The sequence below is a fragment of the Monodelphis domestica genome, chromosome 2 (genome assembly GCF_027887165.1).
Source record: "Monodelphis domestica isolate mMonDom1 chromosome 2, mMonDom1.pri, whole genome shotgun sequence".
In the NCBI taxonomy this organism is placed as follows: Eukaryota; Metazoa; Chordata; class Mammalia; order Didelphimorphia; family Didelphidae; genus Monodelphis; species Monodelphis domestica.
Window position 1 is genome coordinate 368,193,584 of NC_077228.1, and position 27,624 is coordinate 368,221,207.

General features: G+C 34.0%; 1 long non-coding RNA gene across 1 annotated transcript in view; it reads right to left on the reverse strand.

The window, feature by feature from the left end:
• Positions 1 to 431: 431 nt before the first annotated feature.
• The window catches only part of LOC130457423 (uncharacterized), a 40,369-nt gene continuing 13,176 nt past the window's right edge, over positions 432 to 27,624 (reverse strand). Inside the window, exon 3 of the long non-coding RNA XR_008916631.1 lies at positions 432 to 1,720. This is a non-coding gene — a long non-coding RNA (uncharacterized LOC130457423). The remainder of the gene's footprint in view (positions 1,721 to 27,624) is intronic.

Sequence of the window (27,624 nt, forward strand, 5' to 3'; positions counted from 1 at the left end):
TCCTATCCCTTCACCTCCTCCATCCCTGCTCCTCCCCATCTATCTCCCTTTATAATCATAACACCACACATAATACTTATATGATAATACCTCCCTTCTCCTTGCTTTCACACTATCCAGGATGAGATGAGAGCTAAGGTGTGGTGACCATATGCAAAAAGTCAGAAGAAGAATTAGAATAGAAATCAAAGATGGCAAGCCTGTTCAGAAATTACATCTGAATTATCATAGATATTCAGAATATTGACATGGAAAGCTAGACTAGATATCTACCAAATGGCCTTAAAGTCTGTGCATGTGAAGGTAAAAAGGAAGGATTCTTTTATTTATTTATTTACTGATTATTTTTATTTATTTATTTGTTCATTCATTCATTCGTTTATTTGTTTATTTATTTGATTAATTAATTAATTTAGAATATTTTCCCATGGTTACATGATTTGTATTCTTTCCCTCCCCTCCTCACTCCTTTCCACTCCTTCCTACCCCCTCCTGTAGCCAACAAGCAATTCAACTGGGTTTTGCATGTGTCATTGATCAAGACCTATTTCCATATTGTTAATATTTGCACAAGAATGATCATTTAGCAGCTACATTCCCAAACCTATCCCAATCAAACCACATGATCAAGCAGTTGTTTTTCTTCTGTGTTTCTGTTCTCACAGTTCTTTCTCTGGATGTGGATAGCATTCTTTTTCACAAGTTCCTCTGGACTGTCCTGGGTCATTGCATTGCTGCTAGTAAAGAAGTCCATTATGTTTGATTTTACCTCAGTGTATCGGTCTCTGTGTACAATGTTTTCCTGGTTCTGCTCCTCTCACTCTGCATCAATTCCTGGAAGTCAATCCAGTTCCCATGGAATTCCTCCAGTTCATTATTCCTTTTAGCACAATAGTATTCCATCACCAACATATACCACAATTTGTTCAGCCATTCCCCAATCGAAGGGCATCCCCTCATTTTCCAATTTTTTGCCACCACAAAGAGTGCAGCTATGAATATTCTTGTACAAGTCTTTTTCCTCATTATCTCTTTGGAGTACAAACCCAGCAGTGCTATGGATGAATCAGAGGGCAGACAGTCTTTTAGCACCCTTTGGGCATAGTTCCAAATTGAAAGGGAAGGATTCTTATCTTGGGCTCCACATTTCCTTAAGCTGTTCCATAGTTAGATTTCAGAAGGCCTATAAACTTAAATGTGGGAAAAATGCATCTTTATTTTTGGCAAACTTTTGATTTCTGTGTAATCCTAAGTATTTTATTTTATGAATTTAAAAATATCATTCTAACAAGGGATCTATAGGTGTCAATAGATTGCCAAAGGGGTCCATGATAAAAAAAAAAAAGATTAATAATCCCTGGTGTAGAAGGAATTCTAGAGGAAAACAGAATGGCAAACAGAAAAGATGGGAATATATGACTTTATATTCAGATAATATGAATTCAGCAGAGATAGTTGAAGGCAGAAAAAGAGGAAAGACAGAGTGGCAAAAATTACATTATTTAGCATCACAGACTTAGAGGTAAAAGAAACATTAGAAGTGTTCTAGTCTAATCCCCTTCCTTTACAAATGAAGAAACTAAGTGGCAGGGTCAAGATTTGAATAGAGGTCTTCTGACTTCCAATTCAGTGCCTTTGAAGTTCTTCCTGGAAAGTCAGCAGCACATGATCTAGTTCTCTTTACTCCAAACTTTGAAGGACTTCCAAGGAACCCAGTAGTCTATAAAAAATAAAAGCAGTGTCTATATAATTAACCATTTTTCTGTTCACTCAAGGTTTCTTCCCAGTCTTTTTAACTTGCAGGATTAGTTTGATTAATCAATAAATTATCTGAACAGAGTATTAGAATCATATATTAGATCATTTAAAGAGCTGTGAGGAGCTTTAAGAGATCATTGGCTCCTGACCCTCCATTTTTGGGATAAGAAAATAAGAAGTTCTCTAGAAGTTAAGAGATCAGCCCAGAATTGCACAGCAGTTTATAGAAGGCCTGGGACTAGAACTTTGTTCCCCTAACTCTTTGTTAAACATTAATGTCTGTCTTGGAATCAGTACTAAGTATTGGTTCCAAGGCAGAAAAGCAATAAGACCAAGCAATTGGGTTAAGTGACTTGCCCAGAGTTACACAGCTATAAAGTGTCTAAGGTCATATTTGAATCCAGGACCTCCTGTCTCTTTATCCACAGAAGCATCTAGGTGCCCCTGTTCCCCTAACTCTTAATCTAAAACTCTATAAACCTTAAACCACATTGACCAAGCTTATCAGGAACAAAAGAACATCAAGAATACAAAATAGGCTTTTTTCTATTTGAACTGGTATTTTTCATTACTTTGTGAGTTTTAAAGCAATCAGGGAGAAGCAATGCCATAGAAAACAAATTCAATTTTTTTTTTATCTAGGGATATAAGATAAATTGGAGATGATCTAAGAGATAAAACACAATTGGAAAAGATATTGTCATTTAGCATCATTAAATGATCAGAGAAGCAGAAAAAGTAAACTCATTCACCATATTTGCCACAAATGTTAGAAATACAAATGAACTGAAATAAAGGTTATATTTTTGAAAAAATAAGCTTTATGCAAATTTAATTTTACACTTAAATATAAGTCAAACGCTGTATTCCAAACTATTTAAAATAAAAACATACTAATATGAAAAACTGAGTAACAATTATCTATATCCTCTTCCTAACTCATTAATTGGTCATTTACATATTCATACATTTACAGTTTAGGTAATTATAATCAGTAGGTATATTATACTAGTTCTACTTTCCCACATATCACTATTTTATATGCCTTTTGATTTTTCTTTTTCTGATATTTGTTTTTCCTAATGATGATATCATTTTCCATTGCATTTCCAAAGCATTAATGCTTTAACCATTCTCCAAATGGTGAGCAATTTTTTTCATTTTGCTTCCATTACAATTAGCTCATTTCTAAATATTCTTAAACAGATAGCACTTCTTTTTTCCTGTAATTAAATCTTTGGAGTATACTCCTAGCAATCAGATTACTAGGACATACAAAAGATCATTACTGGTCTTTTATGATTCTGGTTGTATACTACCAGATTTTTCTTAAAAAATATGTCAAGGAACTCCTTATAGAAATTTACATATATTGGGAAAAGAGAAGACTTTGGGAAGAGGTGGGGAGAGAGGCGTGATAGCTATCTTCAAGTATTTAAGTATTCAAATGTTTAAGGGATTCTCCTAAGGAGGAGAATTCAATTTTTTTTTTGGTTGGCCCCAGAGTAAAGAACTAGAATGGATGGAAAACGCAAAGTCGCACTCCTAAATTTGATGTAAGAAAGAACTCAAAAATGAGCTCTCTCTGGAATTAGTGGGTCCCCTCTCATAGGAAGTCTTCAGTCAATGGCTGAATGAACTGTAGGATACATAGTAGAGATGATTCTTTTCAGGCATAGTCTCCTCCATACACATTCTACAAATCAACTGCACCTTTGGGGTTACTATTTTTTTTCAGTCAGTCAACAAACAGTTATTAATCACCTGCTATGTCCCAGACACTGTGTTAAGCACTGAGGAAACAAAAAGGAACTCATAGTCTAAAAGAAATTATAAAATGTAAACTAAATTAAAATAAATTCAATACTGGATAAATTGGAGATAATCTCAGAGGACTAGGAAAGGTTTCTTGCAGAAGATTGGATTTTAATTGATACTAAAAAAAGACAGAGAGACAAAGAAGCGGAGATGAGAGGTGTGAAAATTCCAGGCATGGGGGAAAGTCAGTGAAAAATACTCAGTCAGGAGATGTGATTTCATATGCATCATGGGTTAGAAAGGGATAAGATGTAAGAAGATCAGATAGGAAGAAAGTGGTCAGGTTTATGAGGACTTTAAAAGCCAGAGGATTACATATTTTGTCCTGAAATTATTAAGGAGCTAGTAGAGTTTATTGGGGAGTGGAGTGACATGGTCAGATCCACAGAGAAGGAAGATTATTTTGACAGCTGGAGACGGAAGGTAGTTGAGGCAGGAGATCAATCAGAAGGATAATAGTACAGATTTAAGGTTTTAAGGGCCTTCACAATGGTGATGACAATGTCAGAAGAGAAATACACATATCTGTCATTTATAATTAATTTTTCAAAGATAGAAATGACTGGACTTGGTAAATGATTGGATATGGTGGGGAAAGAGAAAGTGAGACATTAAGGAATGGACTTTCCTTTCCTCTTTCCTCCTCTCTACCTCTAATTTCCTCCATCTTTAAAGTCTCAATTCGAATTTTACCTTCTTCAGTAGGACTTTTTCTGTCTCCCCAATTACTAGCATCTTCCCCTCTGGTATTACCTTCCATCTACTCTGTGTGTGTCTGTGTGTGTGTGTATGTGTGTGTGTGTATACACTCACACCCCTTCCATCTATTATATATAGCTATGTACAAATATATTACATATATTATATTTACATATATATTACACCTATCTTTTTACTTATAGGTTGTCTTTCCATTAGAATTTAAACTCCTCAAGCACAAGAATTCTTTCTGTCTTTTTTTGTAACTCCAGTGTTAAATGTTTAATTAGTGCTTTTGATTGATTGATCAGTTGTGTGATTGATGGAGACTGAGGTCCCTTCCATCTCTGAAATACTGGGACTCTGAAAGACAGGATGATTTATTAACACATTTTGTCATTGCTACTGGGAATCTCTATCAGGTATCCTTGGATAAACTCCAACACATTAGAGAAAATAGATGCATACAAAAATTTCATTAAATGCTAACTTAAAAACAAAAATATCAAATAAACATCTAGGAATCTCTGAAGGGAGGAAAAAAGTATTAACACTCTGCCTGTTTCCAAGCAGAAAATGTGGAAGGTAAGAGGTCATAGAGTAAGGTACTTTCAGGGCAGACCTGCATTAGAATAGAAAAGGTTTCAAACTGTAAGAATTTAAATTTAGGAGTTTGACTAAAATAGGAGAATTCTAAGTAATACTGTGGTCACTGATTAAAAAATAGTATAGCTCAAGTCAAGTGACTTTTAGTAGCTTTTATTTACAAAGAGGTGGAGTGAAAGTAGAGAAATGTAAGATCAGAGTAGAGAAAATGTCTAGCCTATCACACTAAATGTTGTTCTGGTGTCCAGCTCAGCCTTAGCAGGGCTCATTAACCCTTAGTCAGAGGACCATGTGGTGTCTTATGTAAAGGTTCCAGCAAGGCAATCTTCTCCAGGAGAAGGAGGCATCTCTGGAATTAATGTCTCCAGAAGTCAGAATGGGAAGACCAGCTACTCACTCACCCAAGATGAAGTCCAAATGAGAAGATCCAGGAGCAATCCTCCAAGTAGCACTCCAAGAGCCAAGGTCCCAAAAAAAAGATGAGGTCCAAGTCCAAAGCCACCTCAAAGTGGCAAGTCACCAGCCAAAGCTCCAAGCCAAAGATTCAAGCAGAAAATGCCTTGGACTAGAAGTTCAGAAATTTTTATAGTCCTTTTTCCACATCACTTCCTATCCCTTCCTCCACTTTACAGGAACCAATTGCAATCTTTAAATTTGCCTAGCACTGCCTGGGGATATGGTCTTTGCCTCTGGGGTTGTCACCGACCTTTAGTAAATGACTTAGGAACTGTCTTACTTAGTGTTAATTAGGAATGTTTAAGCTTTTGGTTGATTAATTTTAAAATTGCTGATTGATAGACAAAGAAAGTTTTATTCACTCTTCACAAGCCCTCCTGTGGTCCTTTGGGAGACTATTCTCTCCAATGAATCATTTAACATAACCAACTTATACCTCTAAAGATCTTCTAGTTACAGGTGCATACAATATTGCATTTTTCTAAGAGGAAACTATAATAGTTAGATATAAGAGGGACATAGAAGAAGAGAGAAAGCAAAACCAATGTTTCCTAGATGCATTGACAAAAAGCCAATTAGGGGACAGTCCCCTTTGGCATAAGAGTTTATATTCAGAATAACTGTGTTCAACATCCTTCATTTCAATCAAATACATCTCCAAATTCATTTAGGATATTCTGATGCAGTTGATGTTTCTTTATGACACTTTTTCTGAACAGTTCATTTTCTTGATTTGAGGAGTTAGCAAGTTTCTTTTCCTGAAAATTTTTTCTCAAAAAATTTTAAATCTTGGATTTTATGAAAATTATACAAAATCCAAAAAGAAATAAAGAGTCAACCTTCTCAGCTTATAGCCAGTGAAGACATTTTCTCCAAGGGATAAACGATTCCTAGTCACTCTAAAAGGCAGCAAGGTAGCACAGTGGATAAAGTCCTGGGCTTGGAGTCAGGAAGACCTAAATTTAAATCTGACCTGAGATACTTAATAGCTTTTGTGATACTGGGTAAGTGACTGTCTGACTCAGTTCTCTCAAATGTAAAATAAAGAAAACAATAGCTCCTAACTTCCAGGATAGCTGTGAGGATTAAATGAGATAATATTTGTAAAGTGCATAGTGACTAATACACAGTTGATACCTACTATATATTTGCTTCTTTCCTTCCTTCCTTCCTAAAAAGCCTCTATTAACTTTAGCTTCAGGACTGGCCTTACAGCAGTATGATAGGAAGGAATCCACAAATGAAAATGTTATTATTCCCCTGTTTGTTGTTGTTAAATGTGGTTTTGATTGGGGAAAGCCTTTCATTTTACAGGGAGAGGTTAAAGATTCAAAATGCAAATGGATTGAGTTGGAAAATGAATTAACTAGCACATACACAATAAAGTGTAATCAAAAATTCAATGACTAGATTATATGCCATAGATCTTTTCCTATTTTAATATCAGAAAGAGGTTAGATAGAAGGAAGACACTGGATATCTGAAATGGGGAAGAGGCAACAATGAAGAAAAAAATAAAAGACAATAAAAAGAGGATCATAGACTTAGAGCTGGAAGGGACCTCAGAGGCCATCTAGTCCAAACTTCCTATTTTAAATGTGAGCAAACATGAGGCACAGTGAGGTTAAGTGATTTGCCCATGGCCACATATCTAGTGAATTTAGAGGTAGTATTTTCATCTTAAATCATCCTGCTGCCACATTCAGCACTCTATAGATTATACCATACTGTCTCTCTTCTGTCTTCATTTTTTGAGGTTGAAAAACCACAAAAATAATGCTCATAGATACAGATCTCCAAAGAATTTAAGCATCTATCACAATATTATGTAGTAGTTGTTTAATAATGTTTTCTTAGCTGAATTGTCAGTAATTAACTTCCCATAGCAGTGCAGCACCCTTACCCCCAATCAGGTATCAGGCATGCAGGGAACATGAGCCACACTTAGGCAAGAGTCTTCTTTGTCTGATGGAAAGAAAGAATTTACAAATCAATAAGCTGTCAAAAGACTTCAGTGCCATAAATGAGGAAGCAGACATGAGAAATGGAAAACACTGGAAGCATTAAAAAGAAATTCATGGCAGGTTCTTCCCTATAAACAAAACTGCCTTTCAGGTATTGGCCTGACTTTCCTAGAGCAGTTTGTTTTTTATCATTATGGAGTGAAGGAGAACATGCTCAAAATGTTGAGCTATTTCCACACTCTAATGTAGCATTAAACCACAAACAAATGCCCATGGTTTGATTTGCCCAAGGGAAATACGATTTTAAGTAGAGCTGTAGGAAGTTATCACTACACATTGTAGGCAGTTGGAAAATATCCAAGATTTGAAGATTAAACCACCTTAAGTATGATGGGGGAAAAAATTAGAATGCAGAGTTACCATACCAATAAAGATTTCCCAGCTACATTTCTAAATGGTCATAGTCATTCTCTTTGTTATCTAGTTGGAGTCTAAATCGCACACTCATGCCATTATGTGAATGAAGTCTTTTTGATTGATTTTTATGTGATTAATTTTTTTCCATTTTTTGCTCTTCCTGTTACAATGGACAAGCTCTATCCATTTAACCTCACAGGGGTTTCAAGGGTTATAGTTTATCCCAAGTTAGGGCTTGAGATAAATTGCCTATCTAAGGGTAAATTACCTGCACTACTTCTAAAAGCTACTCCTTTCCTAGAGCAACCCTTTTAAGAAAGCCCATTTTTGCCACCATTTTTTTAATATATTACCACTGACCCAAGTTGAAGTTTAAAATTCATATCTGCCCAAGCAATTTGTTCCTAAGTGAGGTTTGGAGCTCCATACCAATCCCGATAATGTGACATGCCCCATCCCTCATAATTTTCATACCAGTGAAATCAATTTAAATCAGTCTTTAAAGGGAAATAGTTCAGAAAAAGGCAGAACAGAATCCTGGGGATTAATGCTATTTTCTAGTGATTAAAACATTTTGGTTAGAAAAATACTATCTACTCCCTCTTGACTGACTTCCTCCTTAATGGTGGCAGAGTCACTCTTTTCCAGCTTGACCCCTCAGAATATTCCTTGAGGTCTTAATGAAGCCTTCACTCTACCTCTTACTCATGAGCAGATGGAGTCCTTTAAATTGACCAGAAGATGATAATGTAGGGAGAGAATTTGCTAGAAGCTAGAAGAATTTGCATCTTACTCATCAAGCCTCCTTCCACCAATTAAACTTGCTTTGTTCATGGCTCAGGTGTTGCCTGAAATTAATGGTATCTATGCATAAAATTTAATCTTCCTTGCTATTGATCAGCTTATAAAGTTATCAATACATCCATATTATTCATTCTCATTTGGGTCAAGTTCCCACAGTAGAAAGTCTGGTACTTTTGGATTAGGATTTTTTTTGCATTTCTATGTACTGAAACCAATTCCTCTCCTTTACAAATATCTACTCATCAATACAGAAATAGAGATCAAAAAGCAATAAGGACAGGACAAATTTTAGCAATGGGCAAAAACTCAAGCAACGTAAATATCTCTAATTCTGAAATATGGCACACAGTAAAAGCTATTTGAAGGTAGTTGGGCAAGGGGTTCTTGCTGCTGACATGCATCATGTTGGTGACTACATATCATTATATATATATAAAATATATAACTATTATAATTATATCAGGCTTTCAATATTTTATGGAATGAGCTGTTTATTGCAAATAGTTGCTTAATGTATTTTCTAACAAAGTATAGGGGGCAGCTGGATGGCTCAGTAGATTGAGAGCCAGATCTAGAGACAAAAGGTCCTAGATTCAAATCTGACCTCAGACACTTCCCAGCTATGTGACCCTGGGTAAGTCACCTAACCCCCATTGCCTAACCCTTGCTCTTCTGACTTGGAATGTAGTATTGATTCTAAGACAGAAGGTAAGGGTTGTTTGTTTGTTTGTTTTAAGTATGAACTTCTCTTACTAGCAAAAACTGATCTTTTTCCACAGCTCACAAAGTCTACTTCAAGAAAACCACCTCATTTTCCAGACTCCTTTTTTCCCCTAAGACATAGTGTCCTCAAGTACAGATTTAGACTTTGCAATATTCTCTAGACTCTTTGTAATGCTCCAAGTACTTAACTTAAGGAAGCAAATTTAATCATAAGCAACATAGGAACTGACAGCTTCAATTAAAAATAAATTGGTAAAAGATAGATTTGATGCAAATTTAATGTAAAACCTTCATTCACTAGGTATATGCAAACCTAAATAAAACATAGAACTCCCACAAGGAAAAAAAAACTTTTAAAAATTGTTTAATTCATTGAAAATAAATTGTTTTATTATATCTGAAAGAGAAAGTGGGAAGATTGGCATGAAACTACAACATGTGGAGGGGTTGGCAGCTGTTATAAGTTTCAAGATCTTTACTTCTAATTACTTAATAAAAATGGCAGTCCCCTCAGAATAATAAAGTGTCAGCCAGTTGAACTCAATCAAGAATTTTTTTTCAAACATATCAAATTGCTAAGAGGAAAAACTATATTTTAAACTTTTTATTTTGTAAGGACTTTGGTCCTTACCAGATCATTTTTTTCTGTTAAAATTGAAATTACATTATTGTATTAAAAACTGATTTTGGCATAAACTAATATGAAAAAAAATCAGTGAAAGTTTGTTGTTCTTTCTATTCTACAACACATAGGAGAAAATGTTATTTTTAAATTTCCCTTTATTAGGAGGAGGGAAGGGAAAGAACATGGATCATGTAACCATGGAAAAACGTTCTAAATTAATTCATTAAATAAAAATTTTCAATTAAATAAATAAATAAAATTCCCTTTATCTAAAAACATAAAACCTATCTCCTCCATTATTTTCCCCTAATCATTCTAGCAGGCTCCTCTTCCCTGGAATTCCTTTAGCACTTTCTGTTTCTACCACTCATTTTGGCAATACACCATCCTTCCAATGCTGTACATCTCAATCCATCTGTGTTTTCTCATCCTTTGTAAGTATTGCTCATTAGATCCTCCTAGTCTTTTTAAATCTCATGGTTATAAAAGCAGTATTATGGGTCGTCTATCTGATATCCATCTCCTTTACTAGCCCTCCTTTTCTGATCAAAATTTTGACAGTGACATTCTTTATGCCACTTCATCATCAGATCATAAATGGAATTGGATGGACATCTTCATAAATTACATCTCCTATACTCCCATCATGGTATAGAGATTCAGTTCTAGAATCATAGTTTACTCCTCGTAACTGTAGGAATCCTGCTTTTGTTTCTTTTCTTCCAATAACAAATTAAGTTATGTGATCTAGGCTATTATTGGAAATATGCCAGAGACTACCTGGACCCACAACATGTCTCTTCATAGCCTTTTAGGTTACCCACATCTTTAACTTTTCAGAAATTGTCGTGTTTCAAGAGCCACATATGGTAGGAACTCAGTAAATATTTATTAGGAACTCAGGACCTCACCCATTAATTGCATCCAGCTAATACACTGAGACACCCTCAGCAATGTCCCTGTGACTACTGCCAAAATGTCTATGGTTAGTGTGTAGGTCCTGCCCTTATTTCAACTTACAGATGTAATAATCAAATAGTCTGAACTATGCCATGTAGAGGAAAGGGAGGCATAGAAAGACTCTTCTTAGAGTGACAAACCTCAGCCTAGGGCATCCTTTAGATAAGAGAATCCAAAGAAGACAGAAATAAGCTCAAAACATCCAGTGAACCCTCCCTAAAGATTGCAAAAATCAGGGAATTGAATTAGCACCACCAGAAAATAAAAGAACTGAGAAAATGGGTAAGTAATTGCCCTCTACCTGAAGGAAGCTGAACTTAAATCAATTAGAAGTTATTTGGAGTATGAGACAAGGCCAGGGAGAAGTGAATTCCACAACATTAAAGGAAGAGGTTTTTTTTTTTTTGAGATCCTGAACCAGTACTAAGCCCCCATCAGATGGAAAGAGTCAGAAAGTGAGAATAGAGGAATAAAAAGAGGAAAAAAAAGAATAAAATCACCAGCGATTTAAGAAGGAAGAAAATTCAGTAAAAATCTTAGACCATAAGCAGATAAATTAATATGAAGATTACTAAAAACAGATGATGAATAACAGTATCTCTAAAAGATTGAATTTCTGAAAACAAATATTCTAATACAAGTACCTGACAAAACATGAAGCCCAATGGATCAGTATATGAACATGGCAAGCTATTCCATTATGGCTTGAGAAAGGAATCTAAAGCTCGAGAAAAGAATTTAAATGGAATAAATAACAAATTTTGTGGCCTACTCCAAAGGAATAATGAGTGGGGTGAAAAGAATATCCAAAGTGGTAAGTCTCTACCAAAAAAAAAAAAACAGAAAAGAGAACTACTACTTGGAAATATAAATATATGAAGTGAAGGACAGGCTTTAAGAAGAAAAAGAAAACAATGGAAAGAAAATATAATCTCTATGTAAGCAAGCACATGGATTTCAAAGACAGGATGTATAGAGATTAACTATTGTAATTATGCAAGAAGGTCTGTTTTGAAAGTTTTCAAAGTTATCTTTATCATGTTATTGTAGAAATTATTCTGCTTGTTCTGTTAACTTTATTGGTTCATGCAAATCTTCCCAGAATAAAATTGAAATTTAAAGAAAAAGAAGTTATAGTAGAGGAAAAGGCATAAAATATTCTAGACTAAATAAGACAACTCTCCTTACAGGAGCCCTGATGATTTGTTAAACTAAATTATAGAACAGTATTGTGCTTTAAAAGTTGAGACAGAAAGTGGAAGATGAGGAGACTAAAGAATACTGACATTAGTAGAGACTGATATTTTTAATGAAAGACTATAACATTCCAACTTTCTCTAAGAGTTGTACCTCTATAAAAAGTATCCTGCCTCAGGAGAAATGCTCCTGGGAGAAATTAGAAGTGTGGCAAGTCAAAGACTCAGAAAGAAGATTCAGTGGTAAATGTGAAAGAACATAATTATGAGGAAGGCAGATTTGGGATACAAGGAAATTTCTACCAACGAGCAATGCTTATATCTTTATATCTTTTTGGAATTGATGCTTCTAAGAATGAGATGCAAGAGAAAAAGGGGTGAGGAAGCAAGATCTACCAAGCAGTAACACAGAAACTTGTTTAGAAGAGGAAAATCAAGCATAGTACATTTAATTGGTACCTTTAATCTCATGAGGAACACAAAAGAAATAGAAAAGGAATAAATAAGTTTAAAGAACATGAAACAAAGAATAAAGGTTTATAATAGATTGAAAAGGAAAGGAATTAGTGAAGAGAACAATTTAAAGAAGTTCTTTTTATGAAAAAGGTACTCAAAGAACTAAAAAATAAGAACCTTACAAATAAGAGATGTTATAGGGTAGGAGAGGAAGGGAGATGCTGAATTAACCATTAGCTAAATGGGGGAGAAAGGAGAAAAGAGGAATAATTAGATTATTTTAAAATAAATTTAGTAAAGTGGCAAAACTAGGGAAAGATTGGACAAATAAAAGGAGGTTTGAGGGTCAGCAGAAAAAGCTTGTGGGAAATTGACAAAGTAATGTCTTAATTTAGGAATGGAAACGAACAAGAAAATAATAATTAAGAAAAAGACAATACTAGAAAAATAAATTGAAAATATAAAATTGACTCAAAACTATGAATGTAAACAGATTAAACAACCCCCAAAAATGAAAGAGTGATGAACTGAATATAAAAAAAGATCTCACAATCTTTTATAATTTTTTTCATAAGAAACATAGCTCAAACACAGATGAATACAGAATAAAATAAGACAGGCCAAAATAATATTAATTCTAGTGAATCTAGAAATGCAAGCAATGCAAGCATGCTATTATATGAAGCACAACCAAAAATTGCCAAATTACCACAGATTTTCAGAGTAAATTATCTTATATGAAAATAACTATAGACAACAAACTGATATCAGTATTAAAATAATATCGTCCAAATGCCATAGAATCTGAATTCATAAAAGAAAAATTATCTGAATAACAGAAAAAGATGGAGAGTAACAAAAATGTAGGAAACTATTATTTTACTATTAAACAGACAAATCTTTGTCAAAGCTAAATATAAAATTGAACAAATTTTTTGGAGAAATTAGAGATAAATTTTTTGAGCACTTTCTTAATGTAGCTACTTAAGAATATATATGTTGCTTATCACTTTATAAAAAATTTAATTGGCTATATGTTAAAGCAAAGATATTACTAATAAATGCTAAAGAAGCAGAAATATTTAATGCATCTTTTATATACCATAATTTAGTAAAATAGTAATCAATTCAAAAAACACAAATAAGACATGCAGACCTAAATTGAAACAATAAAGAAATAAGGTCAAAGAAAAAATCATAGAAACAATAACTATAAAAAGAGAATGATATTGAAAACAGCATATCAAGATTATTGAAATGCAACTAAAGCAATATTTATGGGGGAAATTGCATCCCTAAAACTGTGTGCTAACAAATTAGAAAAGGAAATATTGAATGACCTGGATCTGTATTTTTTAAAAACTAGAAACCCAATAAATAAGCAAAATAGAAATAGTCACAAAAGAGAAATAAATAAATTAGGAAAGAAAATGTTATACACATAAGACACAGAGTAAAAATGGCTCCTTTGAAAATACTAATAAAAGATATAAACCTTTACCCAAATTATTTTTAGAAAAAGGACAAAATCAGCAGCAAAAGTTAGAAAGATAAACTCAATTTAAAATCACTGTAGACAATATAAAATAACTGGGAATCTACTTGCCAAGATAAATTCAGGCATTATAGGAACATAACTATAAAACAATTTTCACACAAATAAAACTAGATCAAAATAATTGGGAAAACTTCAATTGTTCGTGGGTAGGACAAGCTAATATAATAAAAATGGAAATCCTATCTAAATTACTTTACTTATTCAGTGCTATACCTATCAAACTACCAGAAAACTTTTCATAGAATTAGAAAAGATTATTACAAAGTTCATCTTGAAGAACAAAATATCAAGAATTTCAATGGAACTAGTGAAAAATAAATGTGAGGATTGGAGGCCTAGCAGTACCACATCTTAAACTATATTATAAAGCCGTGATTATCTAACAATATGGTACTGGCAAAGCGATAGAATGGTGCATCAATGAAATAGACTTGGAGTAAATGACAAAACCAAGATCGTGTTCCATAAACCCAAAGATCCCATATTTGGGGATAAGAACCTATTTTTTGACAAAACCTTCTGAGATAATTGGAAAACAGTTTGGGAGTCTAGGTTTAGATCAACATCTCACACCTTGTACCAAGATAAATTCAAAATAGATAAGTGACTTAAATATAAAGAGGGAAATTATAAACAAATTAGGTGAACATAGAATAGTATACCTGTCAGATCAGTAGGAAAGGAAGGAATTTAAGGTCAAGTAAGAGTTAAAGACCATTACAAAATGAAAAATTAATAATTTTATTATAGTAAATAAAGTTTTTGTACAAACAAAACCAATGCAACCAAAATTAGAAGGGAAGCAACAAATTGGGGAAATTTATAATGAAAAGCTCTGACAAAGGTCTAATTTCTCAAATTTATAAGGAATTAAATCAACTATACAAGAAATCAAGCCATTCTCTAATTGACAAATGGTCAAGGGACATGAATAGGCAGTTTTCAGAATAAGAAATCAAAACTAAAAATAACCACATGAAAAAATATTCTAAATTCCTCCTAAAGGAATAATCAAAATAATTCCGAGGTACCACCTCACAGCTAGTAGATTAGCCAATATGACAGTAAAGGAAATTAATAAATGTTGGAGGGGATGTGGCAAAATTTGGACACTAATGCATTGCTGGTGGAGTTGTGAATTAATACAACCATTCTGGAAAATAATTTGGAATTATGCCCGAAGAGCTTTAAAAGATTGTGTGCCCTTTCATTCATCAATATCACTACTGAGTTTGTACTCCAGAGATATAATAATGAAAAATATTTGTACAAAAATATTCATAGTCTCACTCTTTGTAGTGCTAAAAAAATGGAGAATGAGGGCGTGGCCCTTGATTGGGGAATGACTGAACAAATTGCGGCATAGGGTAGCAATGGAATACTAGTGTGTTGTAAGGAATGATGATCTGAAGGATTTCTATACTAACTGGAAGAACCTCAATGAACTGATGCAGAGTGAAATGAACAGAACCAGGAGACCATTGTACACAGAAAGTGAAACATTATGGAACTATCCAATGCAAAGGACTTTACTACAAGTAGCAATGCAATAATCCAGGACCCTAAAGGATGTATGTGAACGAATGCTATCCACATTGAGAGAAAGAACTATAGGAATAGAAATACAAGAGAAAACATATGAGTTATTACTTATATATATGGGTATATGAATTGGAGTTTGGGCTTTAAAAGATTACTCTATAACAAAAATGAATAATATGGAAATAGGTATCAATAGGTTGTCAGTGGAATTGCTTGTTAACTCTGAGAGGAGGAAGGGAAGGGGGGGGAATGAATCATTTAAAAATGGGAAAATATTTTTAAGTAAATAAATAATTTTTTAAAAAGAGAAGAAAAAATAAAATCAACAAAATAGTAAATGAACAAGATAAAATTATGATAAAACCAGAATAAATAAAAAAGAAACATCAAAACCTACCATATAGAGTTATATGCAAAGAAAACTCAGAACACAAAAGAGAGGGATACATTCAAAAGTGGAACACATCCAAGCTAAAAAGAGATAAAATAAATATACAAAATAATGTACTTTCAAAAAAAGGAAGTAGAAAAGAACTACTAAAGAAAAGCTCTAGAGTATACATGAAAATTGGATCAAGTATCATATAATTATAATATTAATATTATTATAATAAAAATTAATTCTTAATGAACATAAAAATAAATTATTTTCAAAAACTATGAAAGAGCATTCTACTAACATTATTTTAATGGACAAATAGGATGCTAACAGCTAAACAAGAGGATAGATTCAAAAAGAGAACTATAACTGAAAGTCAATACTGAACATCAACTCAAAAAAATTTTTTTTAATCTTGGCAGAAAGACCTTGGCACTTTATTTTTTAAAAGCCATCCATTAGTTCTAAGTTGAAATAACAGCAGGTTTTCTGGAACTGTTCAACATTAGATAAATAATCAAAATAACTTTTCTAAAAAAAGAAAACATGCAAAACCACAGTTGTCTCAAAGGAAGAATTGCACATTGTTAACAATCATATTTTGAGTCATCGCTAATTAGAAGAATGTAAATCATAGCAACCCTTAGGTTCTAACACTTAGCATAATGTCTAGCACATGGTGGATACTTAATAAATGCTTGTTGGTAACTTTAAATTACATCTAGCAAATTGAGAAAGATAAAAAATTGGAATAGTCAATGCTGGAAGAGCAAAAAGATAGGCATACTAATTGATTATTGGTGAATATGTGACTTGTTATAATCATCCTGGAAAGCAATTTGGAATTATGTCAATAATTCAACTAAAAAAGGTTATCCCAATACATGCAAATATTTTATATCAGCACTTTGAAAAACATATTTTAATTGATACTTTTTTCATATATTGCCAAAATTTCTTCCAGTTTTCTCTTCCCACCTCCCAGAAAGTGAACCCAAAGATTATTTTAAAGTATTTACTGTGAACCATTGCCAAGTACAGCTCCATTGAATAAATTATTAAGAAGAAAAATCTGCAAAACTGATTAAAACAACAAAATAATCTGAAAAAATTATGTTCACATCAGTGAACCTTCAGTCTCCTCATATTTCTTCTCTAGAGTCATACTAGTTCTTTTAAGGTAGTATCATTTGCTTCCCATTATTTTGTGGCTGCTCTTTTCATTTACATTAAGGTTGTCAATGTGCATATTGTTTTTTGGCTCTATTTACTTCACTCAACATGAGTTCATGCAGATCTTTCATATTTCTCTGTATTCATCATATCCAACCTTTCTACCACACGGTAACATTCAGTAACCTTCATGTGCCCCAATATTGTAGCAATTTTTATGGAAGCAAAAATTAAAAGCAAAGTAATTGTCCATCAATTAGGGAATTGTTAAACAAATTGTGGTACATAAATAATAGAACATTATTATAAGAAATGATGACTATAGAAAAATGTGGACTTACATAAGGTGATGGAAAGTAAAGGAGTCAAAGTGTGTGTGTGCGTACATATATATGTGTGTGTGTGTGTATATATATATATATATATATTTATATACATTATTGCTGTTGTGTGTTTTACATTACCCATAGATGTTTGCCTATATATATATATATAATGTAAACAGAAAAAAATCATAAAATAATCAAAATCATTATCATAAAATTACAGATTCCTAATCTCCTGAGAAAAAATATGAGAAGAAAGTTCTGCCTACTGCTTTTTAAAGGTGACCAAGGTTTAAAGAATATTATCTATAATGTCAGACTTTTTCAATTTATTTATAAGTTTTTCTTACTTTTTCCTTGTTTTTCCTTTGCTTTTTTTCATAATAAAGTCCTTCAATATTATATGGGATGGATTTCAAGGAGAAGGGAAAAGAGGAATACAAAGGAGAAATTAAACACTATGAAATCAATATATCAATTAAAATTTATTTTAATTTTTTTATTTAAACACTTGTATACCAGATTAATTTTTCCCCTGCATTGATCCTCAAAAGAAAACCATTTAGCAGTTCTCAATTGTGGACTAGCTAAAGTATAAAGTCTTTGGCTTGGTTTTTAAGGGCATTCACAATTAGGAAACAACCTAGCTTCACAATATTGTCTTAGATTACTCCTAACTTTACGTTTTATGCTGCAGGAAAATTAGTCTAATTGCAGTCCTCTAGATAGGGCTTATACTGCCTTATCTCCATTCCTTTGTTAACGCTGTACCTTACACATAAAATTCTGTAACTCATGACCATCTGTTGAATGTCTTAAGTCTTCAAGACCCAGCTAAACATCTTCTCTTCCATAAGTACTTGCCTGATTTCCAAAGATAAAAATGATCCGTCCTTCCTTGGACTTTATTTCCTTTTTCATAGTTATTTGTATAGATGTAGCATATTCCCTAGTAAATTATAAAGCTCATGAGGAAAAGAATTGATCACCCTGATCTTTGTATCTTAATAAGCAATTCATGTAGTTCTTCTTAACTCTTCCTAAACATTATTGAAAGGAATTGAACTGAGCTGAAATGACTCAATGACTTGAATAGGTAAATTGATCTCAGAGCATGACAGAAGCATATTTTAACAGAAGACAGTGAAAATAGAGAGAATGGAATTTAAATATTCCATAGACCTCTTTTGTATGAAGTTTTTCTTTTCTTTCCCAATTAATTAGACCAAAATTTGAACCCAAAGGAACTATTTGCCATTCCATAAATTCAGCTTTCTCTTTACTGACTGCACTGTTGCTCATGCTAGCTTCTCTGCCTAGTTTCTCTCAAACTCTATGCTCATCTCCACCAATAAGGTTCTAACTCTCCTCCATGGCCTAACTTAACTGAGACTTCCTTTATAATCCTTTTTCAGATACCTTCAGATAGAAGTTATTTTCTTCTGTGTACCTAGAGCATTTTGCTTGTACCATTCTTATAGTACATTTCAACAAAGAGGTGAATAAAGAAGATGGCATTTGTCTTCATCATATATTGAATGATAACAAGGAAACCACTTCATAAAATAATTAGATATTTTGTTTTATGATGCAACAAAGTGGCACAGTAGATAGAGTGCTTAGCCAGAAGTCTGCAAGATTTATCTTCCTTAGATCAAGTTTGGCCTTAGATACTAGCTATGGGACCCAGGGAGAGCCATTTAATGCTGTTTGCCTCAGTTTCCTCATCTGTAAAAAAAGTTAGAAAAGAAAATAGTGAAACATTCTAGTATCTTTGCCAATAAAATCCAAAATGGGATCATGATGAGTTAAATGTGACTAAAAATGACAACAATAAGGTCACAATGAACCGAAACAAAGAGAGCACCATGAAGATAATTAGAACCTTTAATACCACCAATTTCATAGGATAAGAAGGGTAGAGAAAAATTAAGCTCCTGGCCCAGTTTCCAGGTGGAAGAACTGGTAGTAGAATCCACTGAAGCCAGTAACAGTCACTGCTGGAATGGTAGTGGTCAAAAACAGAGGAAGCTCTTACAGATGGATCTAGAAAGACACTTAGCTGAGAATAGTGACAGCTTCGGAAATCATCACATCTATTGATAGAGAAAAATGGAATATGGATCCTACAAAGGCACTGACTTTTAAAGTACAAGAAAGAGTTTTACCTAAAAGGACACTTTTTGCCCTTCTCTAGTCCTGCAGCACCCCTCCAGGTTCCATAGTATTTCAGAGATGGTGATGTTATCAATCACATCCACTAGGTATTTAGTTTACTTGCACCTAATGAACTGAACTCATTGAAAGTAACTAAGTGATCTCACTATCAGCTTATTTGTCTTGGGTTTCAGCTCCCTATTAGTCACTTTTAGTCAGTCTCTTTAAGTTCAAAGATCATTCCCTTTGGCAAAGCAAAGTGAAGTAACATAAGACATGAATAGTTCTGTCTTCTCTCTGCTGTCTATTCTGATAGTCTGAAGTAGCCAAACAGTAACCTTATCCCTTCTTTGATCTTCCTCATTCCCTCAAAAAGCCTACAAAATGTCCTTTTGTCATTCTTGGAATTCCTCACCTATCTCAGCTCATTCTTTTTATAATTCCTGACACAATTCTAGTAGGAACATGCCAGATTGCTGGGTGTGATTTGGAGTTTTTGGGTGGGGGAAGGTTTGAGGAGTTTTGAGTATTCAGTCTCCTCTCCCCACCTTTTATCTCTCACATACTCTTTCTAAAATTCCTAAATTGATGGATGAATATCTTGTGAATTCTTATTGTTCCTTTCCAATCACTCCTTCATTTCCTGCTAAATGGCACTGCATCTTTTTGCATCTTTAGTATTTCATTTTAAGGAATTTAAGGAATCTTTTCTGGGCTGACTTTACCTATAGAATTTTAGCCTTTCTGTTTGTCCATATTACTTTCTCTGAATGCTTTGAAATCGGTTCTCCCAAACCTTTGGTGAGTCACACCATACACTATTTTCTTTTCTTTACTCGCTAAGGATAATAAATAAGAGAGTGGTCACTTCACCTCCTACATTAAGGTCTCATCATTTCTACTTCAACAATCAGTTCCTTGCTCTTTAGAATTAGACAGAAGAGCCACTCTTCTCATCCATTTCTCAATCCTTTTGGAATTGTGTCCTTTGATTCATTTCAACAAACACTTGTTAAATATGTGCCAGACACCATTCCAAATACTTCTGGTACAGAGATGAACAACACAGTCTCCACCCTCAAGTATCCAGGAATGACAAAGGAATAGCTGAGGACATCCCTTTAACTCATAAGGCTCCACCAGGGTCCATAAAAAACTACAGTTCACAAACTCCCATGGATGTTTTCATCTTTACTAGTCTACCAAAGGACACAATTTAAAAAAAATATTAAATGAAATAGCATAGTGATAAGAGTAGCAATAAAATATTTCCCCCATAAATATTGAGGCACACTCACAAAAACATGCATCATCAGTGGAAAGAATGGGCACATATAAGGAACACTCATGAAAATGTACATGTAGAGAAAATGAGAGCCGTGTGTACAAGGGCAACTCCTATGCAGTACCCTAAAGCTGCCTACATCTTCTGATGATGCCTTTTGTTCTTTTCTGGCCTTCTACAAGATGAAGGAAGCCTTACTAGACATGTTTTCTCCCTCTGGACGCATGTTTCTCACTAAGTTTATAATCTCCTCTGAGCATTGTTCCTTACTGATCTCTCTTGGCTGCTGCTCTGCCCCGCTTCACTAGTCTTGTGGTTACTGCTGGCCCTTGCCAAGTGTGGCTCCACTGGGCAAAGGATGTAGCTTTTCTGTGCTTCCAGTCACTGACTTGGAATAACTAGCTGAATGCTGTCTCTATAGGAAGACTGGTCTTTTTCCATTTAAAGCTTAGTAGCATTCTCCCCCTGCACTGTTTGGAGAAAAAGACAGAAAACTCCAATATATGCAGTCATCACCCCAGGGAAAATCTTCTTAGCATTCTGTCTTTTTCTTTCATAAACTTGACTAGAAGAACCTTCCATCTCCCAGAAGGAGAACTTTTTCTCAAGGCTGCAAGGTCTTTAGAAGACAATATAGGGAGCTTATCCAGCTTAAAAGGCTAAATTTTATTCTTTGAATCATCATTTCTGGGGTTTAATTTTCCATCCAATACTCCTCCCTGTTAAAGAGTTAACAGTTTCTTCTGGAACCTAATTTAACTACCTGTAGAGGATCTTATGTCCTCAGACTCATTTGAAGAACACTTTGATATAGAAACCCCACAAAGATATGTAGGTCTCATCCCCTGCACACCTTTGGGAACTGAGCATTGCTTTGCAACATCTCCACAAATTAGCCCAAGCTTTCATCAAGAACAACAACAACAACAAGGGAATTCCAGAGGCAAGGCTATTGTGTCTCCTAACTACCTATATTCTTGGTCTTTCAGGCTTCAAACTCATCTCTACACAGGAGGAATATAATATACCCACAGATAAATATGCTAAAAAATATGAGGGGGCAAAAGGCAGATACAGGCAAGATAATTGGAAGAGGAAAATATAGTTCCATTAGGAGAATCAAAGGAGGTAGGCTTCATGGAGGGTATTATATATAATCTGGGCAATGAAGAGAGAGAAGGATTCCAAAAAGAAAGATGAGGAGGAGATATGTCCTAAGAATGGTATCCCTTAAGGGGTGGGAAAGATCAGGCCAAGGACAGGGAGCCCCTAATTTTTCAATGTGCATTAAATGAATATTGTATCATTCAATCAATCAACAAGTGTATATTAAGCAGTTACTATATGTTTTAATGTTACATAAGGTTGGAAAGGTTAAGAGAGAGATTTCTTGACCAGCATCACTGTGAATCTGAAAATTCAGTCATATCACAAAAGGGCATGCTTGCATATAAGTCAAAAAGAAATTTAATCTCTCATCAAACCTTCCCCCTTCCCAAAATTTGCAACTCTGACATTCCCCTCTTGCTGGTTATCAGGAAGGGTAAAGATTCTAAAATTGAACAAAATTAAAGACATCAGGAAAAGCAGAAGAGAAAAATCAGAGGATTTTTTTGTTCTTGTTACAAGAGAGCTTTTGCATTGTAAGGGCAATCTGGAAATGTCATGTAAAAAACAAAATACATCAATAAAACCTTAAAATTAAAGGAAAATAAACCCTCTGGAAGATATTTATTCAAAAAATGCCTTTATTGTTGTTTTGAAATAATTCTGCCAAAAACAATTCTCCTATTTCAGTTACTAATCACTTCACTTTATAATCTATCTCCCAAATCATACAACCAAAATTAGTGGATCACATTATCCTACTTTTAGATTTTAATATAAAGAGGGATATGTCTTGCAATTCTGTGGTTCCCTTAGTGTCATTACTGTGGATGTATACCTCTCACCACCAAATGGATCTTAGTAGAAAGCTCATATACCTGAGCCCCTCTATGGATGGAGAAATAAAATGAAAGCTAGTAAAAAGCAGTGGAATTGAACTGAAAATGATAGTAATGAAAAGACATGAAGACAAACAGCATTTCGGCAATCGCATTATATTCTGCAGAAAGCTGTCCATCAGCAGCAAATACTAGCCTCTTTAAGTTGTCATGCAAAAAAAAAAATGATTACAGCATTTACCTTCTCTAGTATTGAAGAGAGATGAAAAGTGCCAAGCATCATTTCTTTATTATTATCATCTGCCATGGATTCAAATACAACCGGGAGTGAGCAGGGATTATTAAACAAAAGATTCTGTTCTGTTTTCCTACAGGGTAAAAATTAATATATGTCCTTGAAAAAAAAACAATCTAGGTAGAAGGCTGGGCTGCAGAGATGAGGAAATGGAGAGTTGATTTGAAAGACTTCACAAGGAGAAAAACGAAAATTTTAGTGGTTCATGTGGTGTTATATTTCCTATGGATGCTGTCCTTGGTGGTGTATTTCCATCAGCCAATGCTTTATTTAACTTCCATGACCTCCATGATTCAATATGCTACTGATATTTAAGTTCCTACCTATATATATATATAAAGGCTTTATAAATCCTTCCCACTCTCCTATAAACCCTTAGAAGGAGCAGGATGTTTGGGTGGCATAGGACTTGAAATAAATTCAAACTTTTTACAAAAACTTCACAAAAACACAGCACCTCAGAGCAACACTATGCACAGTGATCAGAACTTGCTCTGAAGTGAACAAGAAGAGATGCTGAATGTATGGGCACAGTGTGGGAGAGTAAGCAAACCAATGCTACAGTCACTGAGCCAATCAGAGCCCAGGATACAGAAGACAGTGCTGTGGTTGGTCACCTTTCATTCCATCAACCAATAGTGTGTCACGTACAATCTCACCTTGGCAAACTCGTGCAAGCAGTAGAGGTGTACCACATTTCCATTGTGTACAATACAGTATTCACCCGCAAAATCCCCAATATAGTGAAAACCCGCCAATAAAGAATTAGATTTTTTTAAAACCTCACAATACAGTGAAGCCCCAATAAGTGAACCACTGTATCTTTGACAAGAAAACCCCAAATGGGATTATGAAGACTTAGATCCAACTGAAAAATAATAACAAATGGTTTATTGTAATCCTTTTTGCCTCAGACTATGTATCCTCTACAACAAACTATCTCTCTTGCTTCTAGGTTCTTTTCATATACTTGTCAATATACCTCTTTTACTGCTAAGTTGCAGGGGAGTGGGGGTGGTTATGGAGAGAAAAGAGCTGTCTATACCTGATGAACTTCTCTGAGAGACATTAGTTGAATCTCTCTCTGTCTCTATCTCTATCTGTCTCTGTCTCCCTCTCTCTCTCACACACACATGTCTGTCTGCCTCTCTGTATATACACATTTATATAGAATTAGTCTAAATTCAGAGATGTTTCAGAAAGCACAAAATGAGAGAGATAAGGAAAAAAAATATGAAATCCATGTCTTTTTTTTCCAAGTGCACTCCATTTTTTATGTCAGAAACAGAAGGGGAAATGTCACCCCTAATGCATAAAAATATGTATTTACCTATATGCATATGTAATTATGCTTGGAAAGTATTTGCTTGTATTTATCAGCCCCAAACAAGGATAATAAATACAGTATTCACCTGCGAAATCCCCAATATAGTGAAAACCCGCCAATAAAGAACAGTAGGTATAGGCATACATATATGTATTGTGTATTTTTATGTATATGTACATGCATATAGATATATACATAGATATTATATGTACAACTATGTACATATGCATAAATATAGCAAAATTCAAGGTCAAATATGTTACTCCACAAAACAAAAGTTCTTATCTGGATATGATATGGATAATGAATAAAGAAAGATTAAAAATAAAAAGGTGAACTGCTGTGCTGAAGGTCACAAAAACAGAATGACTTCAATTTCAGAATATGGCATAAATCCAGTTCCTTTCTTCAGTTCCTCACTCCAATTTAAGTTGACTCAATTTTAATATGACATCCCAGTGGTTCTCAGATACATATTTATGGATATAAATATATAAATAAATTTTGGGAGTTCCTCCTAATCCTTTTGTCTTGAACAGAGCCACTAACCAATGCCTTAACTTCTGTGACTTACCTCTTGATTCAACATGCTACCAATATTTAGGTTTCTACCTATAGTAATGAGGTTAAGTAATGGATCAAGCCAATATAATTGTTGTTATCATCATCTGTTATTGTTATTTAATATTAGCATTTATTAAGCTATAAAAATAATATAGATGGAGTAACCAAATCAGAGCTATGACAAGGATGGGGATTCCTCAACTTTGTCCCAAGCAGAAAAACTTAAAGAGGACTAGCTTTTTTTCAGCAACTTCTTCCTTTGCCTACTCTATGACTCTGGTATGAGTACTACTACTACTACTACTGATTTTGTGGTACCTTTCCTTCTCTAGTCCTTTTATTTTTATACCAGTAAACTACTTTTTCCCTTTCCCCTGGCATTTATATTCTCAACATAGGAGAAAATGGGGTATACTTCCTTTCCTTTAAACTGATAATTGTGTTCAATCCCAAGCTTAACCTCAGTGAAAGTTTTGAGGGTTAATTCTTTAAATCAGATGGTTAGCAACAGATTTGTCTTCCTCCTGTCTCCTATCCACCTGACATTTTGAATATGCTTACATACTATATATATGATAATGATTGTTGTCATTATTTTATCATTCTACATTTTGAAATTATTTTTTATGTATGAACTTTCTTTTTAAATTGTTAGCTCACTTCTTTCAATGGTTATTTGGGGTTTATAATCGTGTCCTAAGTTTCCAATTTGATTGTCCTTTTTTTTTGAAACTGATCACCGTAGCTAGAAGACACTAATTAGGGCCTCAAGATCATTAAACAGTATAATATGGAACTTGGATCTTCCAATATTCTTTTGAGTCCACCATTATGATTCCTGACTAAATCAATCCATCAACAAGTATTTAGTAAGTAGTGCCAGGCACAGTACTATACACTGGGGATAAGAAGACAAAAATCTTAACAATTCTTGTCCAAAGGTACCTTACCTTCTGTTGAAGTAGTATTCTTTTAGCCTCTTGGAAAAGTACTGAGTTGGGTTTAGGAAACTTTCTAATTTTTCTCCCAGCTATTTGGTGAGTAATCTTTTATTCAGAAACTCCTTAAACCCTGAAATTGGAGCATCCATGACTTAGTGACTTAGCTTCAGTCCACCATTGTCCTTTTAATCAACTGCTAACCGCTAGATTGTGGGGGAAAGATATAATGGTGAAATGCTCATTACGCTTTTTTTGCTCTCGCATTTCTAAAGGATGAGATTTTATATATCTATACATATAAATAAAGTACTAATCTCTTTTGGAGATTGTTATGGACAATTTCCTATATATTTTCTTGAATTTATTAGCCTGGGTTTTCACCTATCTGTGTTTTAATTTAGAGTGTTCTAACTGTATCTTTTGGAGCAAAAATGCTTCTTGACCTACCCATGTTAAACTGCTAGTAATCCATCTTTGATGAGCAGGACAATACTTGAAAATGCATAAATCAAACACAACAAGCACAACACTGATGCCATTTATCAATCTTAACAAAAATCAAAGTTAATCACAATTTGATCTTGGGAATGTTGCCTGAGGACTTTATGCTTGCATGAATCAATGCATGTTACAGTAAAAATGAAATGTTTATGCATGAAAGCAATGAGAGTCTTCAGTGATTGCCAGCCAAAAGAAGAAGGCACTAGCCCAGCACGATTTAAACCCTGCTTGTTCATCTCAAAAGTGACAAAAATAAGCAGGCTTGATGCAAATTCTTTGAGACTTTTTAGCTCGCAAACAAATTCTAAAGTAGAAGTTGAAGAGTCCACATGCTTGGGAGAACCTCTGGTTAGTCTTACTGCTCTATAGCAAGCACCTTCTGGAAAAGAAGTCAAGGTATGGGTGTTAGTTTCTCAACAATTCATAGGTTGATTCTTTCATTTTTCACTAGTTAAGACCCAGGAATTCCCAAACATGAACTTGCTTTTTAATTTTTTATAACTATTTCCATATACTTTGTTTTTTTGTAATCCTTTGTATTTTGTTTTATACATTTGAAGACATTCAGAGATAGGGTTCATAGTTCTTAGCAGACTGTCACAGAGGTCTACATCAGAAAAAATGAAGAATCTCTGCTCTCTCTGCACCCTGATCTGATTCCATGTCTCATCAGGGAAACCTCATTTCTAGTCAAACCCACTAATGAACATCTTCATTCTGCGATAGAACTATTGAGTGTTATTTGTAGAAAGTTGCAAAGGAAAGATGAATTCACTGATTCAAATTTCTGGTATATAATCTATGATGGGCCCTTATTGCTACTCAACAATTCCTCCTTTAAATAAATTATCTATTTACAACTACAAAACATTTTTCACACAAATAAAGTTAGATGTTAGATCTGAACATTTGGAAAAATATTAATTACTCCTGGGTAGGCTGAGCCAATATAACACAAATGACAATTATTCCTAAATAAATGTACTTATTCAATGCCATTCCAAACAAACTACCCAAAAATTATCTCATAAAGCTAGAAAAAAATAATAACTAAATTCATTTTGAAGAACAAAAGACCCAAAACATCAAGAGAATTAATGAAAAAAAATATGAAGGAAGGTAGTTTAGGTGTATCAAATCTGAATTCA